Source organism: Pseudorca crassidens, chromosome 21, assembly GCF_039906515.1.
Source record: "Pseudorca crassidens isolate mPseCra1 chromosome 21, mPseCra1.hap1, whole genome shotgun sequence".
Taxonomy (NCBI): Eukaryota; Metazoa; Chordata; class Mammalia; order Artiodactyla; family Delphinidae; genus Pseudorca; species Pseudorca crassidens.
The window spans coordinates 20,241,348-20,254,132 of record NC_090316.1 but is presented as its reverse complement, the minus strand read 5'-3'; the positions used below and the strand labels follow the sequence as shown (position 1 = coordinate 20,254,132).

The 12,785-nt window shown below is 42.2% G+C and overlaps 1 pseudogene; it reads right to left on the bottom strand.

Moving 5' to 3' along the window:
* Positions 1–221: 221 nt before the first annotated feature.
* Positions 222–11,898, bottom strand: LOC137216209 (ubiquitin-conjugating enzyme E2 R2 pseudogene; annotated as a pseudogene).
* Positions 11,899–12,785: the final 887 nt, after the last annotated feature.

Sequence of the window (12,785 nt, the reverse complement as noted above, 5' to 3'; positions counted from 1 at the left end):
TTTGATGAAAGACTATTTAATTCTTCAAGAAAACAGACCAAATGTGTTTCACTGTGAACACTTTGTAGAGGCGAACTGAGGCTGCAGTACTTTAGTGGTTTGTTTTTTTTAATATTTATTTGGCTTTGCTGGGTCTTCGTATGCGGGATCTTCAACGCCCCATGTGGGATCTTTAGCTGGGGCACACATGCGGGATCTAGTTCCCTGACCAGAGATCAAACTCAGGCCCCCTGCCTTGGGAGCGCACCGCACCACCGGGGAAGTCCCAGCACTTTAGTTTTGATGCAGTATTCTGCCAGGGTCGTGGGGACCTTCGCTCCATCCTTTTCTGCTTTGGCCTTAGTGGCTGACACCTGTTTCCTAATGATTTCGGCATATTCTTTGTCTTTTCCTGTACTGTCCCTCCCTTCCCTGAACATAACAGAAGCATCCACCTCGACTGGGGAGGAGGTGTTGGGCTCATTAAGCAATGAGATTATACTTAACAAGATAGTCCTGAGATTTTGAGTAGGGTTCCGCCTTTCAGAGGGCGGTTCTCCACTCTGCCGGTCGTCCACAGGCGGAGGAAGAATGGAAATGCATACGTCTCCACGCTCTTAAATGTTGGGGAGTCACATTTGGGTCAAGAATCTCAAGGTAGGTGGTGAATCCGTGTAATCAATAGGGAATTTAATATGAGCCTTGAAGTAGCCGCCTTCGTAGAGGGTGTTAGGGGGTCCGAAGACGACAACCTCCCCATTGTAGAGGTCGGATTCATCCACCAGTGTGATGCGGCGCCCTCCACCGCTTCCTCCTGCAGGGATTTGAGCTCGAGGAGCAGGGCCTTCTGCGAACTGGTCATCTGCTACTGGGACCCAGTCCTCACAAGTGGGCGGGGGGGGGGGGGGGGAGGGGGGAGGGGGACCAGGCCCTTCCCCGCCGCTTGCCCTGGGTGGGGCCGGACCCCGGCATCTTCACACACCCCGCGGCGGTACCAGGCCCCTGACGCCAGTGGGCTGGCCTGGTTCTTCTGCTCACATTCAGGCCGGGTCGGGGGAGGGCTGGAGAGAGTTAAAGAAATTCTGGGTTGTTCCCCGCCCCATCTTAACTGGGGGGGAGGGGGCGGTGAGAGGAGGTGAAAGTGGAGGAAGGCGTCCGAGGGCCCGGGATGGTGAGGGGACAGTGCCTAGCTTCCTGGACCTCTCCTAGAATTTAGTTTTTCTTTTCTTTTTTAAATTAATTTTTATTGGAGTATAGTTGATTTACAATCTTGTGTTCGTTTCTGCTGAACAGCAAAGTGAATCAGTTATACATATATCTACCCTTTTTTAGATTATTTTCCCATATAGGTCATTACAGAGTATTGAGTAGAGTTCCCTGTCCTATACAAAGGTTCTTATGAGTTACCTATTTTGTATATAGTAGTGTGTCTATGTCAATCCCAATCTCCCAGTTTATCCCTCCCTCTCCCCCTTGGTAACCGTTAGTTTCTTTTCTACATCTGTGACTCTATTTCTGTTTTGTAAATAGGTTCATTTGTACCATTTTTTTTTTAGATTCCATATATAAGTGATATCATATGATATTTGTCTATCTCTGTCTGACTTACTTCACTCAGTATGACAGTCTGTAGGTCCCTTCCATGCAGGTGAAAATGGCACTATTTCATCCTTTTTTTATGGCTAATATCCCATTGTATATATATACACCACATCTTCTTAATCCAGTCCTCTGTTGATGGGCATTTAGGTTGCTTCCATGTCTTGGCTAGTGTAAATAGTGCTGCAATGAACGTTGGGGTGCATGTATCTTTTTGAATTATGGTTTTCTCCAGATACATGCCCAGGAGTGTGATTGCTGGATCATATGGTAGCTATATTTTTAGCTTTATAAGGAACCTCCATACTGTTCTGCAAAGTGGCTGTACCAATTTATATTCCCATCAACAGTGTAGGAGGGTTTCCTAAAATAGATATGATGTACATTTTCTGTACATATTGGCTAAAGGTATTTGAGAATTTATTTGCATGCTACTTCAATTATCATAAGGCTGCAAGTATAAACCCAGGAGTAATTTTAAAATATATACTTATGAAAGTGCATTGTATAGATTCATAAAAATGTCCTGAGATATTAATATGCTCTGGGGCCTCCCACGGCTCACTCTGTGCCCTGAGATTTGTTCAGAAAATGTAATCCAGGTGGTTTCTTTTAGACTCTGAGCTGGAGTTTAGAGAATAGAATATTTATTAGGCATTGCCCTTGGGATAAACAAATGTGGAAAGAAAGGCAAGGAAATAAGATTGGGCAGGAAACGTTGAGCTGTGATGCAGACGTCATGTCAGACTTAGCCATTTTGATTGAGCTAAAATGGCCCTAGCTCACTGGAGTGAGTTGGCTGAAACTTCTCACTTATAGATCAGCTGCTGGATGTGGGTCCCCGCAGGTAGTGGGGCTCTGCAGCTGAGCCAATTTCTGAAAGGGCTGACAACACGTAGGCAGCTGGGACTATAAATCCTTCCTTGCAGAGGCATGTAGATGATGAATCTCCACGTCCATCACAGTCTACCCGTTGCTCAAATCCACGTTTTCATGGAGGTGGTATGACTGGTGTACCTCCTTGTCACGGACCTACTCTGATACCTGCTCTGCTGTGTGTGGGATCCTGGGCAGGTTGAACAAACCCTTGGGTAGTGATGCTGGCCGAGACTCTGTGTGCAGGAAAGGCAATCCATGCCAAAAAAGGTCTCTTCCTATCTGACTCAATCACAGGTCTTTTAAAGGTAGAAGGGACTCAGTGTAGACAAATTGCCATCAAATGGGCAGATTGTCTCCTGAAGGAATGGTGCCACGATACGGACTCAACGTTGGTCTCTGTTGCTGGCAGGTTGGACATTTAGAGGCAGCAGTAGCTCGATTCATTATGGAAAGTGGGAGCCTATGCTGCTGGGTTGATGCCTAACCTCGATCTCTTTCACCAGCGCCACTTTTTAATATGTCCATTGTTCCACTGTTGGACCGGCCAGTGACAGCTTGCTGTCATCAGTTGGCTAAGTCATTCTACCGACTTGGTTGTTTAATGCCACTTCCATAGTGGGAACTCTTGGATTGATGTTAACTTTTCATACAAAGATTTTCACACTTTATATTCACTCCCATTTCTTTCTTTTTTTTCTTTTTTTACCATCTTTATTGGAGTATAATTGCTTTACAATGGTGTGTTAGTTTCTGCTTTATAACAAAGTGAATCAGCTATACATATACATATGTCCCCATCTCTCTTCCCTATTGCATCTCCCTCCCTCCCCCACTCCCATTTCCCATACACTATATTCCTTTCTGCCACACCTCTTTGTCCCTGATCTTCCCGTCTTTTTTCTTCTGTGACTTTGATCAGCTAGCCAGACTACCCATGAGCCCTTATATGTCCTAATTTCAGGCCACTTCTTTTATCACATGAAGCAGATGACCAGATGCACTGTCCCAGTCTGTGCCTGAATTAGGCTGTAGTGGCTTCCGTCCACACACTGAGCTGACCCATCTGTAAACCAAGCGTGGGCATTTTCATCCTCCATCAGCTAGTCCTCAGAGATCCCCCTTGTGGGCCATGGGATTATGCTGAGGAAGAGGTGCTGGTGCAACCATGGTGTATGACAGGAGTCTGGGCATTCTGAGTTGATGGGTCGGGGAAGATTTGGCTCATGAGTTCATATGGTGTCCCATAGTCTGACTTTCAGTTTGTACCATGCCAAGAGTTGCATTTCAAAAAACATATCTTCTCTCTTGCAAACGGTGTGCCCTTGCTCCAGTACCCCAGGGGGCAGTGTTATGATTTTCCCACTGGGACTTCCCCTAAATTGCACGTGGTGTTTTTCCCCACCACTGATACCTCTAATACAAGAGGGTCTGTTGGCTCAAGTGGCAGGGTACAGCGTGGACCTAACCATAGGCATTCCTGGTTACTTGCTCATTCTCTTCCTTGCTCAGGGGCATCTTTGATTTGCTTTTATTTTGACTCTTACTTTTTTAACAGTATTTCGAAGAGCTATGAACAAGGATCAGAATGAAATGCCTTCATGGTGCAGCATCTCTATCTGAGCCATCAGCGAGGACACCTGAAATGGATTCTAAACAAGGTTGTTTCTACTCTGTAGTTCCTGAGGATGCTCTCTGTTGCCCTCAGCAGATTAGAATGGTTATATCCATAATGGGCCTCCTGATGGGGTGTGTGTTAGTGTGTGTTTAAGAGGATTGGAGCAGAGATGGGGGATATAAAAGGCGAGAGTGGAGGGGTGGCAGGAAGTCCCCCAAATTAGCTGTTTGTTCAAGCTAAGGAGTGATGGTGTTACTCTTTTGTATTTTCACTTCTTAGAGACATAAGACTGAGTCCACAACTTCTGGTATATTAACCTCCTCGATACACATTAATAAATATAAAGTAAAACTATAGATGCCTTTCCTTGTAAGAAGAGGAAAATATGTACTATGTGTAGTATAGAGTACATTATGTTCTATTTATTTAATCTAAGAGAAAAAACATTAGAATTTTTAGAGCTTGAAGATATCTTAGCTTTCATCTAGTTCAACCTCCCCATGTTATAAATGAGGAAAATCTTTTATCTTATTGACTCTTTTCAATGAAGTCATGAAACATTTTGTTGTTCATAAGTTGGTAAGTGTATCCATATACTTCTATAAGTTTCTCTTGTGATTTTGGCCAGCAATGATGAAATCAGTATGTTTTGATCTTTGTGCAAGTTGTTCAGAAGGAACTTAAAAGAAGTATTTAGGAAAATCCAAGTGCTGAAACATTTAAGATATGTTTTATGGTCTCAGTTTTGTGTGATTGTCAGCCAGGAAGTTTTCTGATTAAGACAGCTTGCCAATTTCCTGCCAAATACATTATTTATTACACTAATGGGGATTTCCTATTTGAGATTTTAAAGACAAAATGTTACTGGTATTATTTCCCTTAAAATAATTGACAGTCAATTGATGCAGTCTAGTAAGTTAAAATCAAGAACAAGTCAGAGCTCAATAATAACATATAGGTATTTTACTAGTATATACTTATTGAAATAAACTAGATTTCATTGGATTAGAGATTTTTCATTCATTATTGATAGTGAACTTGAAGCCGGATGTTAATGAATTTGTATTTCCTTTTTTGATCTAATGCTTTGTAAGAATGAAATAACTTTTAGCAAGGACTAAATTCTGTTGGGTTAAAATGGCATTAGGATCCCATAGTTATGTGCACAAATTTTAGAATTTCATGCGTTTCTCCCAAAGCTATAAAGAAACTTCTGCCTACTTGCGTGTGTGTGTGTGCGCGTGTGTGTCCTTGTAGTAGTAGCTACAAAGGGAGATGGGTTCCAAGCATCTAAAGAATAAATATATGTAGGTAAATTAACAGACTAAAGTACATCTAATTTTAACCAGACAGCAAAAGCATGAAACAGATTTTGATAATGACACATTTTTAATTTGTTTGTAAAATTAAACTACATTTAAAAATTACAGATTGTAACAACCACTATAGAGGAAAAGAACAAGGTGCTCTAAGAAAGACCATGGGCATTTTCTTTAGCTGAGACCATCATAAAAAGCCTTTCTGCAGGACAAATAGTTAGGCAGACAGAGAGTCTGTGTGTGGGAGGAAGGATGTGTGTGGATAGCAATCCAGACCATCCATGAGAAAGGCCTTGTGGCTGCGAGTGTGAGATGCTCAAGAAAGAAGGCCAAGACGGTCAGAGTGCAGTGACGACAAGTTAGCGTGAGATGAGACTAAGAGGATGGCGTGACTGTGGGCCATGCTGACTTGTTTGAATCTTATTTTAGTGCAATAGTGTGGGGGGGAGTGTCATAAAAGGATTTTAAGTAGGAGAGTGAGACCATTTCCTCTATATCTTTAAAAGACCCCATTGGTTGCAATACTGGTATTGCATTGGTTTTGGATTGGGGTAAGAGTGGAAGAAGATTGACATTTTTAGGAGACAATTGCATTAGTCCAGGTGAGAGTTGGAATAGCTTGGACTGGGGTATTGGCAGTGCAAATGGAGAGTAATGGATGGATTCGGGGTGTTTTGAGGGTAGTGGAATCACTGAGGCTCAGTAATATATTGAATATGGAGGTAAGAGAGAGATATGGCAAGATGTGCCCAGATTTGGGGCTTAAGCAAATGGGTGTGGGGAGGTGATAGTGTCATTTATTGAAATCACGTAAGTCTGGAGGATAACAATTTTGGGAGAAAATAAAAATCTCAAGTCTGGAATGTCAATTTTGTGATGCCATGGAGACGATCAATTGGCTGGGTCAAGTAAGCATTTAAATATGTAGGTCTCTAAGTGTAGGCTAGAGATTATGATTTGGGAGTTACTGGCATATAGATGGTAGGGAGAAAAAAAATAAAAGCTCTGAGTCACATTAAGTCGAGTGGAAGAGGAAGAGTTATCTAAAGAGAGGGAGGGAGATGCTAGGTAAGAAAATCAGTAAAGTTTTGTATCACATAGACCAAGAAAAAAGCATTTCTAGAAGGAGGAAACAACTGACTGTGTTATGTGTTACTGAGCAGTCAAATAAGACCAGAGCTAAAAAATATTGATTAAATTTGAGGGCATGCGAGTCCATGACCTTCAGGAGGTGACTTCAAGAACAAGAGGGACAGATATCAGACTGGAGTGGATTGAAGAGTGAAAGATGAGGAAGTAGAGAAAAGATGTGAAGACAACTGTGGTAGACACCATTGGTTGACTACCCACCAGCTATTTCCCCAGTGCTAATAGAATCCCAGTTTTTCCAGTGATATCTGAGTGGTCAAATCCCTTAAGAGTGTGAACTGATATTGTCCAAATTAATCATAGTGTCTCATTCACCTTGCCATGGGATTGCATATTCTATACATTCTGGCCAATATCTTCCTCCTAGTCTTTACTTAGGATAACACTAACATTGTAAATAAAATATTATCACAGGTAACAAAATAGCTTTGATTTGGGAGTATTTCAACACTCTAGTATTGATCATGAACAATTATTCTATTTAACCTAAAAAAATTTACTGTCTAACATAACAGCAATATAATTATTACAATTTATTGCTAGCTTGCTATATGCCAGACATTGTTCAATGTGCTGTATGTATAATATTTCAGCTAAACCCCCAACAAACTTGTCAGGCATAATTGCTTTTATTTTTCAGACAAGTTAATCAAGACTCAGAAATGAAGTAAAATACCCAAGGTCACAATCAGGTGAGTGGGAGAAGCAATCAGTGACTTGCTCAACCCATCAGAATTGTTCATTCCCTACAGAATACAGTACATTTTCTCCTGCATCTATTAAAGGGGTGTTTTACCCTTGTGCTCGTCTACACTTGCCTGTTTTCTTCCTTGCTCACACCTGCCTTTTTGATTCCATTGGCTTTCAGCCAACTATTACACATGAAGATTAAACATGTTGATTTTACTAAGCTGACCCTACTGGAATGATAAGCTTTCTCTGAAGATACTGGAAAAAGAGGTTGGGTTATTTAAAGGCTGACCATAATGAAAAACATTAATTAAAGATTTTCTTACCATACAACTTTACCTTCAACCAAAGGAAAGGAATTCACTGTACATTTATAACATGGAATCAAAGAAATGTTATATGGAATTATAAAGCACTGACAGCCTGATTTTGGTAGAGTATTTAAATTTCCATTTTCAAAATATGCAAATACATAGTGTTTTTGAAGGTACAGAGCAGTTAATTAGGGCAAAGCATACTCTGCAAGGAGTCAGATAACACCACTTTTATTAAAGGCTCTAGTACTCTGTGACCTGAGCGGGGCTCCTAACTTTTATGAATCTGTTTCCTCATCAGTAAAATGGACATAAAGCTGCATTGTTTTCAACTGAAATTCAAATAAAAGGAAGTAAAACCAAGTTTTATGATCATGGTAAAGTATTCAATAAGTGATAATTTAACATCTATTGTGTTTGAGGTACTGTGGTCACCTATAGTTACTACGGGTGGTGGAACAAATGCTTAAATACATAACTATTACATAAAAAGATGGTAAAAGCTGTAATAAAAATGTGCAAAATCCTATAGCAGTACAGGAAGGTGGATGTGGTGAGAAGTAAGTTTGGCAGCATAAGTTGGGTAGAAAATATAAAGGGCATTAAGGATATACTAAAGAGTTTAGCTGTTACTCATAGCAGTGTGGTTATTGAAAGTTTCCACGTATAGTATAAGAATGATATGATTCTATGTGAATGTACTAAAGATGGTGGTTTTGGATAAATTGGAAGAAGAAATATAGGAGTTAGGGAGATTGGTTATCTTGCTACTTCCAAAATCCAGAAGAGACTTGATGAGCCTCAGGTAGGGCCATCAACACAGAGAGAAAGAGATGATGTTTCTGTGAACTATTGTTGCCTAAGGAGCCACCTCAAACTGAGTGGCTACAACAAAGAACGATGTATTGTTTCTTATCAGTATATGAGTTGGCTGGATCCTTCTACTGCTTATCTTGCTGGGGCACATTCCTGTGTTTGCAATCAGATTATGGCTGGAAATCCTGCATGGCTCACGATGAACTCACACATACGTCTGGCTGTTGGTGCTTGGTTAAAGGAATCGCTCCTGTCCTCCACGTGGCTCCTCTCTTCCTTCTCGAGGTGAGACTGACTTCTTAACATCATGATGGTCTCAGGACAGAGTTCCAAGAAGACAAGCCAAAAGATACAAATGCTCCTGAAGCCTCTATTTGTGTCACATTTACTAATGTCCCATAGGCCAAATCAAATTACACGGCCAAATCCAGTGATGGTGAGAGGAGTGGTAAATAATTTGTGTCCATTTTTAATCCATCACAAATGGTTTGAGGGATTTTGGAGGCAAAGTTGATGGTATTTGAGGGGAAATGAGATGCGGGAAATAGGAAGAGGGAAGATCAAGGATGATTCAGCTGAGGAGTAAATAGTGGTGCATTAATTGAAGCAATGAATAGCACAGGAAGATTTGCTGGGAAGTGATCAGGGAGATTGGATTTGAGTATTTTGGGGAGATCTTGAAATTGATGCCTGTGGGATATGCCAAGGGACTACATACTAAGAATGTGGAAATAAAGACTGGAACATAGAAGAACTTTCTAGGAAAGGGATAGAGATTTGGGAATAGTTGGCTAATAGATCTGAATACTGTAAGAAAGGGTTAGATTTCCTAGTTATAAAAGGTAAAATAAAGAGAAAAGTGAGCCATGGATGGAATTTAGGGAAGTACTAATATCGAGGTAAGCAACAGAAAACAGCTAGCAAAAGAAGCAGAGGAATTGAGTTCAGAGAATAAGAAACATATTCAGTGAGAGAGAATCATGACAAAGGAATAGAAATATAAAGTAAATTATAAAAAATGCTGCATAATGTGTAATGCTTACCTATTAATAAAGGGATTTACAGTTACAACTAACTCTGTCCTCAAAATTTCCTTTGTATAAGGAATTTATATTAGCCTGAAGCTTTTTTTTAGTTCAAAGAAAAAACTTAAAGTGGTGGATAAATTTTCAGATATAAATTTATAACTGAGCATTTCATATAGAAATAGAAAGATAAAAGTGGTTGGGACACCAGGAAAACTCATGTAAAAGCTAACAGTGACCAGCCTGAGAAGATACAGTGTGTGAATCACACTCTCTGAATTGCATAAAGCCACAGTATAGAACTGCTCCTGAATTTGATTGAACAATGTTAACAGAAAATTCAAAGAGACAGTGGATATCTTTGAATAACTGTTGGGTGGCGAGTGAAAAGCTGCTTACATTTTTAAAAAATGCATTTGTTTCTAAATGCCTATCATTTAAATTTTCAATCTTCAAAATTTATCCTTTAAAAAGTATAGATGTTAATGATGTGAGTGAGGTAATGGAACCCACCATATGATGTCCAAGAGTACACTGTGGACTTAAACATGGGGACAACCTTGGCACAAAAGGCTCAAGGAGCTGATTCAGACCTGACTTGAGATAATTAGTTTCTTGAGCCATATTATGTTGTCTGCATGAGGGAGGGATTATGGGGTCTGAGGATTGGTTTAAACCTCCAAGTACTATTATAGTTGAATTGTCTCTTTCTCCCTTCAATTTTGTTGGTTTTTGCTTCATGTATTTTGGGGCTGTGTTATTAGGTGCACGCATATACGTTTATAATTATTACGTCTTGATGAATTGATCATTTTTCCATTATGAAATGTCCTTTTCTGGTCTCTAATAATAATTGTTGTCTTGAAATCTATTATGCCTGATATTGGTATAGCTACTGCAGCTCTCTTTTTTTCTTTTTTTTGCGGTACACGGGCCTCTCACTGTTGTGGCCTCTCTCGCTGTGGAGCACAGGCTCCGGATGCACAGGTTCAGCGGACATGGCTCACGGGCCCAGCCGCTCCACGGCATGTGGGATCTTCCCGGACCGGGGCACGAACCCGTGTCCCCTGCATCAGCAGGCAGACTCTCAACCACTGCGCCACCAGGGAAGCCCTGCAGCTCTTTTAGTTACTATTTGAATGGTACTCCTTTTTCCATCTTTTAATTTCAATCCATTTGTGTCGAAATCTAAGGTGTGTCTCTAATAGCATGTTGTTGGATAATTTTTAAAAATCGACTCAAGTCTCCAAGTATTATTCTGCCAATATATCCCCTTTGATTGGAGTGTTTTATTCATTTACATTTACTGTAATTACTGATAATATTCATGCCTGCCATTTTGCTATTTTCTAGATATCTTAGGTTTTTTTCATTCCTCTATTCCTCCATTATTGCTTTCTTCTGTTCTAAGTATTTTCTAGTGTATCATGTTAATTCCCTTGTTGCTTCTTTTATTATATTTTCTGAGTTATATATCACATTTTAAACTAACATTTAAAAAGTATGATACTACATGAGAATCACCTAAATTTCTTGGCATAAATGAAAAATTTGGGGCCTCATACTAGATGTACTGCATCAAAATCTTATGGGACAGGAAGACCTTCAAGATGGTGGAGGAGTGGGATGCGGAGATCACCTTCTTCCCGACAGATACATCAGAAATACATCCACACGTGGAACAACTCCTACAGAACACCTACTGAACGCTGGCAGAAGGCCTCAGACCTCCCAAAAGGCAAGAAAACCCCCACGTACCTGGGTAGGGCAAAAGAAAAAAGAATAAACAGAGACAAAAGGATAGGGACGGGACCTGCACCAGTGGGAGGGAGCCGTGAAGGAGGAAAGCTTTCCACACACTAGGAAGCCCCTTCGTGGGCGGAGACTGCGGGTGGCGGACGGGAAAAGCTTCGGAGTCGCGGAGGAGAGCGCAGCAGCAGGGGTGCGGGAGGCAAAGTGGAGAGATTCCCGCACGGAGGATCGGTGCTGACCAGCACTCACCAGCCCGAGAGGCTTGTCGGCTCACCCACGGGGTGGGCGGGGCTGCGAGCTGAGGCTCGGGCTTTGGTGCGAGTGCCGGGAGGGGACTGGGGTTGGCGGCGTGAACACAGACTGAAGGGGTTAGTGCGCCACGGCTGGCCGGGCAGGAGTCCAGGAAAAGGTCTGGAGCTGCCGAAGAGGTAAGAGACTTTTTCTTCCCTCTTTGTTTCCTGGTGCGCGAGGAGAGGAGATTCAGAGCGCTGCTTAAAGGAGCTCCAGAGACGGGGGCGAGCCGCGTCTAAAAGCGCGGACCCCAGAGACGGGCATGGGACGCTAAGGCTGCTGCTGCCGCCACCACGAAGCCTGTGTGCGAGCACTGGTCACTCTCGACACCTCCCCTCCCGGGACCCTGTGCAGCCCGCCACTGCCAGGGTCCCGTGATCCAAGGAAAACTCCCCCCGGGAGAACGCACGGCGCGCCTCAGGCTGGTGCAACGTCACGCCGGCCTCTGCCGCCAAAGGCTCGCCCGGCATCCGTACCCCTCCCTCCCCCGCGGCCTGAGTGAGCCAGAGCCCCCGAATCAGCTGCTCCTTTAACCCCGTCCTGTCTGAGGGAAGAACAGGCGCCCTCCAGCGACCTACACGCAGAGGCGGGGCCAAATCCAAAGCTGAGCCCTGGGAGCTGTGCGAACAAAGAAGAGAAAGGGAAATGCCTCACAGCAGCCTCAGGAGCAGCGGATTAAATCTCCACAGTCAACTTGATGTACCTGCATCTGGGGAATACATGAATAGACAAGGAATCATCCCAAATTGAGGAGGTGGACTGTGGGACCAACGATATATATATATATATATTTTTTTTCCTTTTTCTCTTTTTGTGAGTGTGTATGTGTATGCTTCTGTGTGTGATTTTGTCTGTATAGCTTTGCTTTTACCATTTGTCCTAGGGTTCTGTCTGTCCGTTTTTTTTGGTTTGTGTTTTTAGTATAGTTTTAACGCTTGTTAAAATTGGTGGATTTGTTTTTTGGTTTGGTTACTCTCTTCTTTCTTATTTTTAATAAGTATTTTTTATTTTAATAGCTTTATTTTAATTTTTCTTTCTTTCTTTTTTTTCTCCCTTTTCTTCTGAGCAGTGTGGCTGACAGGGTCTTGGTGTTCTGGCTGGGTGTCAGGCCTGTGCCTCTGAGGTGGGAGAGCCGAGTTCAGGATATTGGTCCACAAGAGACCTCCCGGCTCCATGTAATATTAAACGGGGAAAGCTCTCCCAGAGATCTCCATCTCAACGCTAAGACCCAGCTCAACTAAACAACCAGCAGGCTACAGTGCAAGACACCCTATGCCAAACAACTAGCAAGACAGGAACACAACCCCACCCATTAGCAGAGAGGCTGTCTAAAATCATAATAAGGTCACAGATACCC